The sequence below is a fragment of the Thunnus albacares genome, chromosome 4 (assembly GCF_914725855.1).
Source record: "Thunnus albacares chromosome 4, fThuAlb1.1, whole genome shotgun sequence".
NCBI lineage: Eukaryota > Metazoa > Chordata > Actinopteri > Scombriformes > Scombridae > Thunnus > Thunnus albacares.
The window spans coordinates 7,186,500-7,204,409 of record NC_058109.1 but is presented as its reverse complement, the minus strand read 5'-3'; positions in this window follow the sequence as shown (position 1 = coordinate 7,204,409).

The window sequence follows — 17,910 nt, the reverse complement described above, 5'->3', positions numbered from 1 at the left end:
TATTAGACACTTTAGAGAAAAAAGCAAAAGCAATCTTGTACAGACATTCATGGCCCCCAGAAGGTGAAGCCTGCAAAAGCTTGATTTATGTGTTAAGGGGTTATGATGTATATATATAATGTATACCAATGCTGTAGCTGATGTACGCATCCTCAAAAATGTAACTACACGTAGGGACTACATGGAGACCTCAAGAACTGTGATCGGTCAGCTTGGACTGCTTTTGTTTTCTCCTACAAGTTTCTGATTCTGATGATTTTTGAGTGCAAAAACAACAGGAAGAAGTTGATGGAGGCTCAGTTACCTTCACATTTTCAGCAACTACTTCCACTTTTGCTCACCACGATGATTGTGTGAATGAAACAATATAAACATAGTGATTGTACAGATGTATTCATATTCCTATTCCTATTCAGTGAATGAAAGAATGTGAACACAGTTATTGTGCATATATTTAAAACATGATATGGCCTGATGTTGTGTTATAGTGGTTCCATCAAAAGGTGGAATCTGATACTGGACTATAGATGAAAATTGACACCGTAGTTACAGTATGTACAGCAGGATTCCTCCCATTAACCCTTTGCCTCAAGCATAAGTCCGGCTTATGTTTGGTGATCCACCGACTTTTCCTCTAGAATCATCCCCTGACTGGAGGCCGTGAATATCAAATTTAATGAAAATCTAGCCTGGTCTTGTTGTCAAAAACTGAACAAACAGACACAGACTGTTGTTTCTCGCCATTTAAAGAAGAGGAAAAAGCCTGCTGCAGAGTTACAGTCACAGCTTCATATGAGTTTAAACATGCAAGAGAGAGACGGTGCTTTAGGTTCACTGAGTTCATGTCAGCTTTACACATTGCTCTCTCTTTTATTATAGTTCAAACACTGATATGTTTCAGTCTGATATGTCTGGTATGGAAAGTCTCTACCTGCAAAGTTACAAGTAACTACATCAGATAAATATATAGTACAGAATAAAGAAATTGAGTAAATAAGTAAAAATAATAAAGAAATGGTGTAAATTGCTGTGTTCCACTTCTACACTACATACTAACAGTACACACTATGTACTATTGACTAATAGTCAGACTGTAGTACACTGTTTTTGCAGTTTTTCTATTATATACTGACAGAAAATTATGCAAAAAGTTTTTTGTTTTAAACATGTATTTTTTGTTTTCTGATATCTTCCTGGAGCTTAAATTTTTTGCAACTTTGAGCAGCGCCTCCATTTCTTTAAGCATTTGTCCATCAATAAAAGAAAAAATATTTTACATTGTGAACACGCTACATAGAGATGCTTAAATGATAACATCAAGTGTGTGTAGTGTGAGATTAGGACGCGTTCACTGGGTTCAGCGGGGAACGTGTACATCCTCATAGATAACGTGTGTCTATACTACGTCTATACATCCGTACATCTATATATATCTGTGTGAGCGTCAAAAGCTGCAGGCACTGCAGTTTAGATTGTTATATAGATAAAGACTTGTGCTTTCACACACCTGATTATATAACAGTAAAACATTTACAGGTGTGTTGGTCCACACCTGTCAGGCAGCGTGACAGTTGGATGGAAACTCCTTTTAAATGTGGTAAATACAAATCTTGTTTCCTTTTAACTGTCCACAGTCTATTTGAACACATCCTTATCTTGAATGTTGAATTTGAATTTCCACCAAACAAAGTGATACTCAAATAGTGATCTGCCTTATTTTAATATTGCCAACTGAAAGGGGGCCTCACTGCATTGATTCAAACAACATCCAGTCTCATACTGAGCCCTCAGGATGTATTTTTCATAAAATAATAGAAAGAGAAAACTAATCTGTACAGCTGCGTCAATCTCATTCGCATTGATTGGTTTCACCATCAGTAGGCACAACTCCAGACTTATTTGAATCTCTAAAAAAAACTGGAGATGTGGTGAAACAATTAAGAGGTTCAGAACCAAGCAAACAATAAAGCAGATTGTCTAACAAGTTGTAAAAATATACACACTAATATTGCACTGAACTCCTGAAGTTGATTTGTATTGAATTTGCTTTTACTTGTATTTAAGTCTAAATGACACTTGCAGTCCCATGAGGCTTTAATGATCACTATACACATGGACAACTTTGCTATTTATAGATCTTTACCACAAGAGGGGAGAAAAAAATGAAGTTTGTCTAGAGGTTGCTGCCAGAGTAAAAGGGTTTATCCTGTTTGCTGAGACTGAGCTTGTCAGATTGAGATCTACATATTCAGATGTGGCTCAACCTTTCTCTGAGGGCGTTTTCAAACCTATGGTTTGTTTGCTCTGGTCTGAATCAGTGGAGTTAATACACTTGTTGTGTTTTCCCCTTGGTTCAGTTTCTTTTCACACAGAAAAAGAAGAAGAAGGTGATGAAGAAGGTTCTATCTGCCCAAAAATACAACATACTTTGTTGTGCTAGTTCCGGTCGGATCTTGATTCGTTCTCCAACTAGCTGCTGGCAACTGCTGATTTCACTCATCCAAATCCCAACTTGCAAAACACACTTGGTTATGGGGGCCATTTCACTCAAACTCACAGAGTATGCCTTGTAGTTTGGTCAGATAGAGGTTGGATCATGTTTCCACTGCAGATGAACCGCTCCAAAATTTGTTTTTGGGCTGCATCGAGACCACAAAGGAATTGTACAAAAGGGGAAAATGAATCAGAGTCTGCTTTAATCAGACTGAACAATGCAGTTGAGTTGAATGCTACCATGCTGATGTGCTAAGCTGCACCCTGTATGCAGTATAAGCCAGGTGACATTCCAACATGAAGATGTTCCCATATGCCTACATGTAACAACTGAGTGCAGCTTGTTAAGCATGTAACATTTAGTATGTCAGCATGTTACGATGCTAACATTTAGTTATATTTTAACATATTAACATAACGTGCATTTCAACACTAACAGGTTTATTTTCTATGTAAAACATTAGCATGTCACCATGCACTAAACATGCATTACATGCATTAACATGCTACTTTACATTAAACCTTCAAGAAATGCCACATACTGGTGAATAACTTCATTTTCAGTGTGTTAGTCTCCATTGATACATTCTGCACTGTATTGTCCAAATAAGTACCTCCTGTTCCTCCTTCTTGTCAGGCGGGAAAATACACAGTGCTGTTAAATGATTTACTGCCACTAGCACCTCTTGTGTAACTCTGGATTTAATGTGGATATCCTTATTTGTTAAAGGGGTGTGGAGCAGTTGTGAAACAATAAAAAAAAAAAAACAATTCAGCTGGCATTAACTGACGTATCAGACATAATAAATGATCTCTGTGGTATTTAGAACATAATGATCCACTGTATTAAAAGGACTTATCAGTCAGTAAGCAAGAACTGGATATCCTGTTCATTTGGCACAGTTATTCACCTACTGACTCATATAATTATGTGTTTCTCTACAATACAGTGTTAAGACCATTACTGTTGTCAGTAATGTTTGAGCTGAGTTATCTTGTTGTATATATATATACAAACACAACATATATACAGTGTATATATATATATATATATATATGTATATATATATATATATATATATATATATATATATATATATATATATATATATATAGTGATTAGAAATGGAAATGATAGAAGAATCGAGCCAGTGGCTTCAGAAATATCAATATTTGATTGGTAGGTTTTGTGTTCTCCCTGCTTGTGTATTGATTTGTTTACATTTGTTTTAAATATTTTATAAATAAATAAATTACTGTGTTGACTGTTATTAATTCATGATCTGATATAAATACAGACCTTAAATGCAATCCCAAAGTTACTGTAAATTAGAGTAATCAATCATATATCTGTCAAAATCTGTCAGAGCGAAACAATGTAGAATATTTTCGGTTTTAATCATTATTAATGCTTTCAAACAGTAACTAACTCTTATCATACAGTAACAGAATCTGCAATTAACTTTCATGTTAATTATGCAAACATCAAAGAGATTTTATTAATTTATTATGTCTAATCAGAAGTCCTTTAGATTATGGGTCATTCTCACTGTAATAGCCTGCAGAAATCTGAAAGTTTCCTTTTCTTGGAAGTGATCACACACTCCACTCACACACTCACACACTCACACAAAAGGAGGTTCATTATATAACAGGGTAAAACATTAACAGCGGTTCTATTGTCAGCCAGAGGTAGCAGGGAGGTTATGGTGGTGATTTAACTGAACCTGTTCTTGGTCTAGTGACTAATCTTTATTTATCCAAGGAAGGTAGACTGAACGAATGCTGTTGCTCTCAGACACGCCCTCCATTTACAGTTACATTCACAATGAAAGCTCCGCTGCCGGAGATGTGACGTTAAACACCTTTCCCAGTCTGTGACTTTAGATCAGATTTAGCTTGAGAGATCTGAGAAAAATCCCAGTAATATCAAAGTTTACTCAAACTACCAAATTTACAAAAAAGGTGCACTAAGAAGCTATTGATCACGTCACATGATCTGATCTTCATCAGCAGACAGAGTTTGCCTGTTGTCCTGCTCATAGATTTTTTTGAGATTATATCATTTAACCCTCAAATACTGTTTTCATTCTTACCCGTCAAAGTATTTCCTCATAATTAGTCTCTATACTAAACTTCTGAATGACAGATCATTGATAAATACCTCATCAGTCACAGATTAATGTGTGATTGATCCTTAATATTCATGCTGGTCAGTCTAGCTGACTTAATGTGCAAACTGAAGGTGCTTGTGTATTTGAAGAAAAAGTTAAATTGAACAACAAAAAACTGTATCTGACTTTCTTACTTCTCCTTCCAACTCTGGAAAGGTAAAATTACTATATATAATTTTTTAAAATCCATATACTGTTTAACATGTGAGTCCAAAACCACGGGCATTAATTTTCTGCTATAAAAGCCTCCACTCTTCTGGTTGCACACTTCCTAAAAGATTTTGGCACCTGGCTGCTCCCATTCAGCCACAAGCGTATTAATGAGATCCGACGCTGATGTCGGGAGATAAGGCCCGGCTTGTAGTCGGCCGTCCAGTTCATCTGAAAGGTGCTGGTCGGGGGTTGAGGTCAGGGCTCGGTGCACGCTAGTCGATTTCTTTCAAATCAAACTGGGAAAACCGTTTCTTTATGGACCTATCATGCTCAAACAGGAAAAGGGTTTCCCCCAAACTGCTGACAGAAAGTTGGAAAAACACTATTGTCTAAAATACCATTGTATGCTCTAGCATCAAGATTTCCATTTACTGGGACTACAGCTATGAAAAACAGACTCAGACACAAAAATATGCAGAATGAGGGTGTCCATCTACTCTTTGGCTTTGGTGTATTTAACATATATTTTCCAGTCTTCAGCTTTTTCATAGCATCTTTTTCCTTACAGCTCAAATGAATGAATCACCTCAGTCTCTTCCACCCTCTCAGGACATATTTTAACAGTCAGATAAAAAGATAAGACTTCACTTTTTTTTTTTTAATGTGGTTTTTGTGAAACGATACAGTATCACAATCCCTCATGACTAATCCACAGAAAGTATTGTTAACATGACTTGTAGTGTCTATATCTTGTGGTCGACCATCACACATCCAACGTTTTGGGTGCGTGTGTGTAATGTGATATGTGTGTTATCAGTAGTTATCTGTGGTTCTTCTCCTCTGATTCAGAGGAACATGGTGAACTCACAAGGATTATCAAGACTAAGAAAATTCACAATGAATGTCACTGTGTGTGTGTGTGTGTGTGTGAGCTAGTTTCAGTATGACTGTGTTCATTTGTGAATGAGTGACGCGTACTATAGGCAGCTACTCTCACTGGCTGGATGTCAACTATTAACAGTAGCAAATGTTTATTATCTTGGCTGCAGATTAAAGCTCAAACGCCGATTGTTTAAAGAGAGCTCAGTTCAGTGATGGGAGTGGGGTCATATCACATAGTGACACGGTTTTGATCGTTTAATCACCAGATTGTTAGATGACTGTTGGATATCACTTGGATGAATCATCAGAACAAACAATGAGCAGCTGTGTTGACACATTTATGATTCATTGAGAAAAGAAATAGACGGTGTACATAACTTATTGGGATAAGTTAACGACACAGAACAGGCCGTTTGTGATGGAACATTAACTCTAGTCTCAAGCATGAAACTGATACGCTACAGTCCACCATCCTGATCCACATCCTTACTGTTTGATCTGCCACTTATTGCACTCTTACTTCCTGCGCTGGCACTGAATGTTCAACCACCGTCTCCTAGAAATTACATTCATGTACAACTACATTGCAACAGCATAGAAACGTAATGTTGGCTGAATTATGTTTTCTCTCAACATAATGAGAAAATGTTAATTAACGTGTTTGGCAAGTTGCAAAAATGTTGAAACTGAAGGTATGTATTTGTGAAATGTTCTGATACAATGTAATTAGTTGGGTTTTTTTTGTCAACCAACATATCCGAACTTGCAGAGCAACGTCCGCTAGTAGAAACTATAGCAATATTAAACTTTTATGGTTATCTATAGACAATGCAAACTGATTCTTGTACGTCTGCCATCCAACTCCAGAATGATATATTAATGCTTCATTCATTCGAAAAATGTTACCTATGAACTAGGGGTGTGCCCGAATACAAATAAATTATTCGGCAAAGCACAAATAGTGGGTTTTATACGAATATTTGTTTCATACAAATATTTTAAAAATTATTTGTTGGGGGTGTTCCCCAGAGATAAAGTTGAGCTACTGACACATGCAAAGTGCTACCAAGGGACTCTCCATAACCTGTTGTTCCCCTTCTCCTTTCCACAAAGTTAGGTTATAAGAAATAGGCAATAAATGAAAAGTGCAAAGCAATGATTGCCTTTGAAATTCCTCCCTACACATTACACGGTGTGCTGTTATGGGTGTATAAATAGTCAGAGGTCTGTCTGCAATGAGGCGATGAGTAAAGTTTTAGCTCAGTAATCAGTGCAGTCATCTATGATCTGGGAGACTCCAGTTTGAGACGCGGTGTGGGGGACCTCCTTTGCAAGGTAGTTTATTCATGAACACTTATTGTAACACTTGAATTTTCTAGAATTAAAAGTGTCATAAAAACAAAAAAAGGATTTTTAAGCCTCTTTCCACTTTTATTCAAATACAGATACAATTACTGGGATCTCTGCACATCCCTACCATAAACATAACCCAGGCAGTGATTACATCTGCTAATGCAATGTAATTGGTTTAATGCTGGTTTACTGCTGAAGAATGTGGGAAGTGGAAGTTTACTAATCCTGGTTTCTCATCAGTCTGCTGTCTGTATGAGACTCACACAGGTGATAAGAAATGAGACAGACAAACAAAAACAATATGATGTAACATGACATGATGATCTAGATGTTAAAGTGAGGGTGAACGCCGGTCAGGAGATTTTAAAACCATCGCGCAGCATTTACGAGTTTATTTATGTCTAAATATAAACTCTGATCATGACCTTTGACCTTTAGGACAAAAGTCACTTTCTGCAGTGTCCTGATGAACCTTTTCCTTCCTCCCGTCCCAACAGATGGTTAAAATAAGTAAAGACATTTCCTTTTCCTATGTGTGTTTCCATGCCTATAACCTGTAGTGACACAACACACACACACACACATCACATAGACTTTTTTGGGGACATTACATAGACTCACATTCATTTCCTGGAGACTAACCCCAACCCTAACCTTAACCACTGACCCAAAAATCAGCTTTTCCAAATTGGGGACATGGCTTTTGTCCCCAATTGGGAAGCCGTCTCCAATCAACTGGTCTTTAGTGTGAAATTCGTCCCCGAAAGTAGCCTATGACAGACAGACAGACACAGACACAGACACACACACACACACACACACACACATAGCAGGATTTCCCAACAGGATAGTACACTGCACTACCTGTATGAACATGTGCGGTCACACACACACACACACTCTCGAAACTTCAACACATGGAAAATTTCACAATGCCAGCCACAAGATTGCACAGCTATCCTTGTTAGGACATTGCATTGACTTCCAGTCACTGTGGAGAGCCTAATCCAAACCCTGACCTTAACCTAACCTCAATTCACACCTGACCCCTGACCCCTGAAACTGAAATTATACTTTCCATGTCCGTAAGTCTATGAGGGTCTGCTAGAGTGATGTAAATTTTGTCATCAGAGGGCGTACGCCTCGGCTTTGTGCGGACATCCGCGTACCTCCAATTTGTTGTGACTTGTCCACGCCAGTCTGCATGGTCACAAAGCGATATACTGCAAGCGGACGCCAGAAAGTAGCATAAATAGAACAACTACCCGTCCGTGGTGTCCGCAGCTGTCAGTGTACACGTCCTCTCGGGTGTATAAATGAAGCTTAACCCCCCAGGACCTCAGAAATTATGTTTTGCCTAATTAGGACCAGGCTTTGGTCCTCATGAGGACTACTGGTCCTGACAAAAGGTAACAAAAACATGTGCACACACACACACGTGCACACACACACACACAGGTCAGTACAGAGCCATGGGAGGTCAGTGAAACAGCACCGCTGACTTGTTTTGTTCCAGATCGCTCAGCCAGACGCACAATTGTGTCTCTTTTTCTTTGTGTGTGTGTGTGTGTGTGTGTGTGTGTGTGTTGAGGGCACTACAGAAGAGAAATAAAAGTTGACACATTAGGCAGCTTAATGGGATGCTTTCTCTCTCTCCTCTCTCTCCACACACACACACACACACACACACACACACACACACACACACACACACACACACACACACAAAGGGTTCATCTGCAGTGTCTTCTCTCTCTCTCTCCTCCCTCTCTGATTACACCTTTCTTTGTCTCTCTGCATAACAAAGTGGGGGTCACTCTCTCTCTGCTCGGCTCATGTCCAGACACGTCTGTTTCCTCTCCGCTGCTGTAATAATAATTGTTATCCATGTCGCACCATTCAGAACAATGTGACCTTAATGTCATGAAACAGCTAAAAACACAGTTATACAGTGAAACACAACAGGACACAATATGGACATTTGATTGGAAGTCGTTCAGTGTGAGGTGACGCGGGTCGTTTTCACAGCAGCGCACAATATAAAAGGAAATAGAAGAGCAGTGAACATCCTGCTCTGAAAATGAATGAAGACAGAAAGAAACATTTCACTAGCTGAGCATAAATATATGTTAGAGTGAATTTCTTTAGTGGAGGAGGATATACGTCATGACCCAAAGTGCTGCAAATATTTAAACACTCACAGAACACGGATGCAAAAATGGGAATGTGCTGCTAAAGATGAAATGTTTAGAGGAAAAAGGTAAATAATGCAAAACTATTTTCTTTTTCTACGCCAACCGCTTTTGTCCAGTCGGAGAAGACATCTGACTCATTCAGCCATGTTTAATGCTTGAATAAAAATTTAATGTTTTAAATTCACAACGGGAAGTCTGACACAGTTCCACTGGAGCTACGTTGAAGAGTAAAAATTTTAAAAAAAGAAACAAGAAGATCAGATTAACGACCGACGTTTGGTGTGATATTTTAAAAACATCAGCAGCTGCCTCTAATATCAGGCTGCACTGCTCTCTCTCTGTCTCTCTCTCCCACTTTAGTTTAATTCAATATAAACTTAATTAACATGAGTCTCTCTCTCTCTCTCTCTCTCTCTCTATAGAGAGAGGAGTGGGCATGTCCTGACATGTCCCCCAGAGGTCTATGGGCTCCAACCCCCCATTGCTGTGAGAAACTGCATGATATGCATGATCCTTTCACTGTATTTTTTTTCATTGTTCCTTTACAGTATTGAGAGAAGAGTTTTGACTAGTGACTGCAGGCAGATGAGGATCAGAGGCCCGTTTTCACAAAAGTGATTTGCAAACACTATTTTCATGCAGATTGCAAATGCTGCACAAACGATTGTCACTTGCAAATCGCAGACGCATTTACGAGTATTACGGGGCCCTTGCGTGCTCCTGCATTGGTTGCGATATGGCACGTGCTTTGATTAATGAAAAGTGGAATGGTGATATTTTTCTGAGCCAAATTTTTTCAACTTTTTTCAACCAAGTTCAACTTTAGTGAAGCTCTCGGAGAGCCAGAGGATCCAAAACAGAGACAGCGATCTTGTGTGTTGCATCATCCACTTTTCTTTAACATCCTTTATTGGGGGTAAAAACTGTCCCACAAAAGAGCAATGATATACAGACAATTATGACACAGGAGTCGATGGTACTTATATACTATGTCTTTTGAATGAATTTTGATAAGTTACTGACTGTTGACAAGCTCATTAGCTAAACTTTTTATTGAATGAAATGGTGCAAAATGTTAAACAAAATGCCAGACAGAACAGTTGAGAGAAAACAAACAGGAGCTCCAGGAGCAACTGTGACTGCTAGCGAGTAAGCAGTTAGCTCGCCAGCTATAGCATTACACCAACCAACCTTGCAAGTAGTCACCGCGTCACCGAGCTTCCATACGCACCTATTTTGCATGGACAAGCAAATGTCACTTTGCGGTATAACTGTCATTTCATATCATTCAAACTCCTTGTAGCTTAAGAGTCAGAGGAAAACTTTGTTAATACACATTTCAAGTCACATGTTTGCAACTTTAAATGTATATTTAACACACCGGACAGACCTGATACAAGCCGTCACTATTATTTTTAATCCTAACTTATAGTGTGACTGTGACTATGGCACCTTAAAACTGAAGCACAATATAGAAACATTTACAACGGTCCCACTCAGGGCTGCTGTCTGCTGCTGACTCTGAAATTCTTCCGAGCTGCCACACAGGAGCTGAAAGCAGCTGAGATGTCACAGAACATGTGCAGGCCAGCAGGGTGTGTGTGTGTGTGTGTGTGTGTGTCTATTTTGTGTGAATAAATGTGAAAGAGTTACACGGTGTATGTTCCTGCTTGTCTTTCTATGTGAGTATGTCCTTTATATATCTGTATGTGTGCGTATGAGTGTACATCTACTGCAGTCACTGTGTTCATCGGCCTGCTATATGCTGTATATGCATGTGTGTGTATGTTGCAAGCTTAGCTGTTTTTGACATTATACAATGATTGATGTGCAGAGCGCTGTGTGCTCCTCTGCCACATTTATCTCTGTCTTTCACTCTGCTCCCCCTCCCTTCTCTTTGGCTTTGTATGGGCCTCCCAGTCATTCAATCCCTGGAATATCATGGAAGGTTTTTTTTTTTTTTTTCAGGCGGTGAGAAATAAAGGTGTTTTACAAATTTTTCAAGAATTCACTTAAGGGTGTGTGCTGGGGGATTCAGGGGCTAAAGGTCTGGTTCCAACTGGTCACCTTTTGCGTCCCAAGTCAGTCAGTTTTATAAATTTAATCTGTACAGCATACAACAGCCTCAAAAACCTCAGGAAGAGCAACAAGGGATGGACAGGCGTGCAACAGAGTAGACAGAAATAACAGTCGTAAAATTAAAATATGGAAAATCTGAATGACAATATTAAGTAGACAGATTACAAACATATTTGAAGAACATGATGGGAAAGATGTCAAGCAACTTCCAAGTGCTGCAAAGACGGTTTGGACCTGAACCACATGACCAGACATAGATAAAGATGATAGACTACCCAAACACATTAGTAATTCCTCCACCAGATTGCCCATCCATCACCATAAATAAGAGATGGAGCTACATCTTACTCCAGTAACAAATCCTTTATTTGAGGCGGACTACATTTTGCGGTCTCCAGACGCAAAACAGTCAAATTCTTAAGTTACTACTTGTGTGAAGCTGCCATTGGACTCTGTCAAGCATCATGATATTGCATCTGCTGCAAGTGCAACAAATAATACACAATGGCCATCGTGCAAGAACATTTATCCTAAGACCCTCTGACTTTTTTTTGTTGAAGTTTACAAGTGTTCCCAGTTGGATTCAACAAACTCTCTTAACTGCCTGGATTGGTTGTAGATCATTTCAGCCTGACAAATGTCACCAGTTCATGAGAAGGTGTTCATGAGATTGATCATTAGCATAATCACCGCCCCTAAAATTGTCATATAAGGCATTAAGTTGCTGAGCCAAAAAATGTCCATAAAAATCCCAAAATCTGAAAAACCATCTTAGTGAATTGGCAATGATGATGATGATGATATGGTGTTTAAAATATTAATTTTATTTTAGTTGATTTTGGTATTATATTTAAACTTAAATTCAGATTAAGACATTACAAGTCAGACAAGTGATTCTCCCCATGTGAAGAAAGGCAAAGACTATCTGTTCATAACTTGACACGTCAGGTCTGGACCACTCGCACGTTTCACTCGTTCCCAAGAGAAAATTCTAAATACGAGAAAATTGATTTTCTTAAATCACTCGTACGTGTCTCGTAAGCAAAAATCCGTTTGTGCAAGTAATTCTTTCATGAGGCCCGATGTCTAGATGCACTGACATGTTAAAAAGAAACACAACAAACACAGTTAATGAATTACATGAATAGATAACTGCGGACAATTCGTCAAAGGCAACTCATATCTCCTTCATTTCTTCTCTTATACATTATACAGTAACAGCATCCTCATACATCCCCCCCCCTCCATTTCAAATACCTTTGACTCATCCCTGAATCTACATGAATGAATGTTACAACTTGTCTCACACATTCTTCGAGTTATATGGTCTTCACACTGAAAAATGACATTAACAAGCCAGGAAGGAAGCATAGTTCTATGGTATGTCATCAAAGTATTTGGGAAGGTCATAAAAAGTCATGGTAGTTTTTACAACACAGCCTGACATCAATTTGATATAAACATAATCCAGAGATAATTGAGAAAATCTGTGACTGACTTCAGTACTTTGCTAATTTATCAGTATGCAGAAACATACAGAACATGACTGTGGCACGTACTTAGTATGTGCTATTGCAAAGAAACGATGCAACACTTCTAATAAACAAACTAAAAACAGACACTGTAGGGAATTTTTACAGGATGTTTGTCACTTTATAGCCCCTTTCAACTTCACTTGAAAGTCAGTGAGGGTTACTATTTATTTAATGGTTTGTACAAGTGGCACCCGGAATCAGCTAGTTGTTGACTTCAGTGCACTATATTAGAATAAACACACAACCATGAAGTAAAAGTCCAATACCAGTGCAGTGATAACACGAAACCCGTGACACCAACAGATTGCAAACACTGCCACTATGCTAGCACAGTGCTAACACAACGCAGACAACATGCTAACACTTTTCACAATTATTTCACCAATCTTCTTAAAAACTTGAAACAAATATCAGAGGTTTCTGTCCACAATTTAATGCTTGCAACACCTGAATATGTGACAGGTGCATCAGAGGAAGGTGCACTGGAAGGTGCTGGAATATTTATTAAATTAATAAATATTCCAGCAGTAAGCGAGACAATTTGGGGGGATTCTTCTCATTGTTTTCAAACTCCTTAATCTAATGCTGCGATCACACCATGTTGCCAGAATGTGAGGACGGCAAAACCTGCTGTTATTTCAACTTGAGAGTGTTCATTCCTTATTGCAATACATTTTCAACCGCTAGCTGCTGAATTAAGTACAAATTCATAGCAGTTTGCTAACAAGTGAAAGCAGGTACCAACAGTAACTATAAAGCCCCTGTTTTTAGATCAGCTGAGTTGATTGTATTGGTACTGATATTGGATTTAGATGTGATGGTGGCCTTGCAGCCGGAAATTCCTTTTCATACCTCCGACTCAGAATTGAACTAAGAAGCTGGCATGAAGGATTTACCTCCATTTGTCTGCTCGTAATTACAGTCTGTAAAAGTTACATTTGAGCACCTAATTATTTCACTCACATAAAAACAACAATTATAGTATTGAGCAACTATAGCTGCTATGAGTTTTAGCCACCATCAAAACCTCATCAAATACTGTAGCAACCAACTTTGTCTGTCTGCAGTTTGATGCATGGCAGGTGGTGTTCAGTGGGTTTATCACAGCTTAGTTGCTGAAAACAGTTACTGCTGCTGCTGCTGCTGGAAACCTGGCTGATGTGAGCAGAAACTGCAGGCTAGAAAACCAAAACTATGAGGTATAGCAGGTTAAACACTAATGTAAAGCTGCACAGATAATCTCTCTGCATGTCCGTCACTGCCAGTAAACCCTTACACATCACGCAGAGTCATTTGATCCATTGTTAATGTAAAAATATTGATTAGTGGAGCTTTGAAACTGCCCACAGAGCCATTAAACGGCAGGAGAACAATGTAATGCTAACCCGGTGGCAAAGAACAATATACTTCCGAGCCCATATATTCATGAGGGCCACGTGATGTAAATTTTTTCAGCTCCCTGTGTCCGCTCAGGCAAAATTTATGATCGTGTGGCCTTTACGAACGGACCGTATACGCTGACTGCACGTGTGAACAACCTCCTGGCGAATGTCTTTATTAAAACGGATGGTGACTGTGTTTTTGCTGCTCTGTTGTTCTTTTGCTCCTCGGTGCTGTCTGTCAGGAAAAACAGAGTCTCATGGGAGTCTGCAGCCGGTGTGACAAAGTGTTGATGACTTCCTGCTGCTGCGTGGTCTTCCTGTAAAACTGTCAGTGCCGCCGTGTAAAGCCTTTAACCTCCTGACCTGCACCCGCTCTGTTTCACACCGTCTGCATCACTCCTCCGTCCTCCTCATTCCTCCTTCTATTACTCAGTTACACCTTACATCCTTTTCATTGTTCCTTTCTTCCATCTCTTCTTCCCTTTTTCCTTCTCCTTCCTTCTCTATACCTCCATCCTTTCATCTATCCCCATCCTCCCCCCTTTTTCCTTCCCTCTTCCCTCCTCCTCTGTACTTCTGTTTTTCTTTTCTTCCCTCGCTATCTCTTTTCCAGAGAAGTGTCTTGGCTTGCAGCAGCTGTTATGTGTGCGCCCTGCCTGTCAATGCGTGTGTACGTGTGTGCACTGAAACATGATCTTTAGGCCGGGAGAAACGGTTTTAAAAGTCTCACGTGTATCAGCACAGTGTGTCACAGGAAATACTGTACCATATAAGGCAGCAAGAAGATCAGGCATCCGTTAGGGTGTGGGTATGTGTGTGTGTGTCAGGCTGGCAGATACGCAAATACAGCACGTCTTTCCATTGAAAGGTCATTTTGTAAACACAAGTTGCTGTTCCTCCGGGATATAAAACTCGTTTGACTCATTTTTAGTCAATAAAATCAACATTTACATCCGCTTCTGTTTATTTCTTCAGGGGGGTTTCTTTCATTGTTCTTTCTGCAAAGCTAAAACATGATAGTAAGGTTTTTCAGTCCATGCAGAGAGTATCATTTTAACATGTGGTCATTGTAACAAAGATTAAAAGTTTCTCCTCTACAGTTCTCATCCATCGGTCGCAAATTCATTCTGCAGCCAGACTCATAAAGAGCAATCTTCAGAAGAGAGAGCAGGGAGTCCTGCAACAGATGGTTTGGACCCCACAGAGCCCTGATCTCAACATCATGGGGTCAGTCTGGGATTAACATGAAGAGAAAGAAGCAACTGAGATGCTTAAATCTGTGGCAACTTCTCCAAGATGCAGGAACAACCGACCTGTCAAGTACCTGAAAATCTCTGAGCAGGTGCACCGCAAAGTGTGCTCACACCAAATATTGATTTAAGTTATTTCTGTTTACTGCACTTTGTATGAAGTTAACTAATTAATAAAAACTATCAATGGCATTATTTTTATAAGCATTTTCACTCTACAGCATCACAAATGCCTGAAACTTTTGCACAGAACTGTATGTCAAACACAAAAACAAGATTTCAGAGTAGAATGGATGCAAACACACGTCCATAATGATCTTTCATGTAGGTCCAAATTTCATAGTAAGAAGCATTTCAGAAGCTGTCCCTGGTCCTGAAGGTTGTTTTTGACTGATGTATTGCTTTCAAAATATTGATCTGACCATAAGAATAAGTTTACTTTACCTTTAATTTCAGCTATATGGACCCAGCTGTGCAAAAAGAGCCACAGCGTAATGTGGACAGATTTATGCCCCTCATGTGCTAAGTAGTAGTGAGATGTAAAATTAAACTGTATTTGGTTTACAGGATGAACCAAACAAAAGAAAGTCACATTACTGAGCTGAACACTCTGCATGAAACAGATCTGGGCCGTTCCTAAAACAAGTGTTGTTTTCTTAACATTCAACAACCACATCTCCCCTTGAAACACTTTAAAATGTGCCGATATTTGAAATATTGGTGTAATTGTCGGCGGTTGGCATTCAAAAGTGGGAAACATGATCTCTGTGCATTCAAAGTACAAGTCAGGGAAAAACAAATGTCTGGTTACTTAGATTTCAGTCCGTATGACTGACAAATTCAAGACTGTGTTTCTTGTTTTCGACAAAAGGTCCAGCAGGTCAAACTTGAACAAAGGTGAACTTTGACCTACAAATTTGCACAGTTGACCAGTTGAGACAGGGCTGTCTTGATGCATTTTGCGTTTCAAAACGGAGGAGAAATTGATTCTAGGTGTGTCGACACCCCAGTTTGTATAATTCTACACAACCAGCCTATAAGCTCGCTCTTGTCAACATTTATCACAGATAGATAAAGAACTGGAGTAAAAGCCGACATAAAGTGAATTGCTAAGATGTTGTTCCACCATTAGCATCCAGAACAGCTTCAGCGATTCTTGTAACAGGTTCTCCACATCTGTGGAACGCTGCTGGAGGGATGAACACCAATTTTCCAAAAGCTGTTCCCTCATTTGGTGTTTTGATAATAGCTGAAAGCAATGTCACTCAAAATCTCCCACAGATGTTCAGTTAGGTCGAGAGCCAAAACATATGATTCACATCCTTTTCACTCTCATCAAACCATTTGGTTCATCGTCTGTATTTGTTTTGTTTCTTCACTCATTTATTCAGGTTTTTTCCTTTAATTTGTCACCTGTCTGTACCTTACTTTAAAAATGTCTGAACATACACTGATGTCTCCTCCTTTGATGTTCACTTCAGGTCATAATGGTTTATATTGGCCTTAAAATGTTATATACTGACACATATCACTGTGCCAGATAAAATACAGCAAACACCAAGTCAAATACATGCTACCGCAAGTTTATATTCACTGATGTCAGACTTTGAGAAGAGGCCAAACATCAGTGTATACATGAATCTCAGGGCCAATGTACCAGCTGTAGAGATGTTAGCTATAAACTGGCTAACAATGAATGCAGCGACTGTGTCTGTGTGTTTATGTTCAGCTTATAGTCTGTGACTGAACTCAGAACTCACCAGAAACTATTTTCCCCCTTTCCTGCTCTTCTTTGTATGTACTTTTTGCTTGCATGGAAGCATCTTTATAGCAATTTACACCACTTTGGGCTTGTAATAATAACGTCCTCCCATTGGCTTTTTATGCAAACTAATCCACTCTTAATAAACACACATGCAAATCCTTAATCTTAGTCAGTGATGACTTTAAAAATAACTTTAGTACTTTTCATAATATGGTTACCGAGTCAAAATCAACAATACCAAAAATATAGCACATAAGGAGGAGGCTGGGGTGGTGGAGAGATCTGTGGTTGGCATGACGATATAAGCAGAGTAATGGCATGAAGGTTTTGATGGCTATGCTGTGCACCCAGATGATCGAATGTTACAGCACTCTGCCTGAACTAACGCTGTGCTCCATCTGATAGCTAACGTTAGCTAAACAAGAAACAGAGCAACTTTCTAATGACAATAAACTACTTAGAATAGTTTTATCCTGAATTTTATGAATATGTATCTCCTATGGTCAATGCAATAGTCCTCTTTTTGTACTCCTTACTTGTCTCTCATGTAATAAACTTGTCAAACCTTACACTTCCTGCATGTGAGACATTTCTATACAACTTTTAGAGCAGTACCATAGAGACACCTGAAAATAAAAATATCAACTAT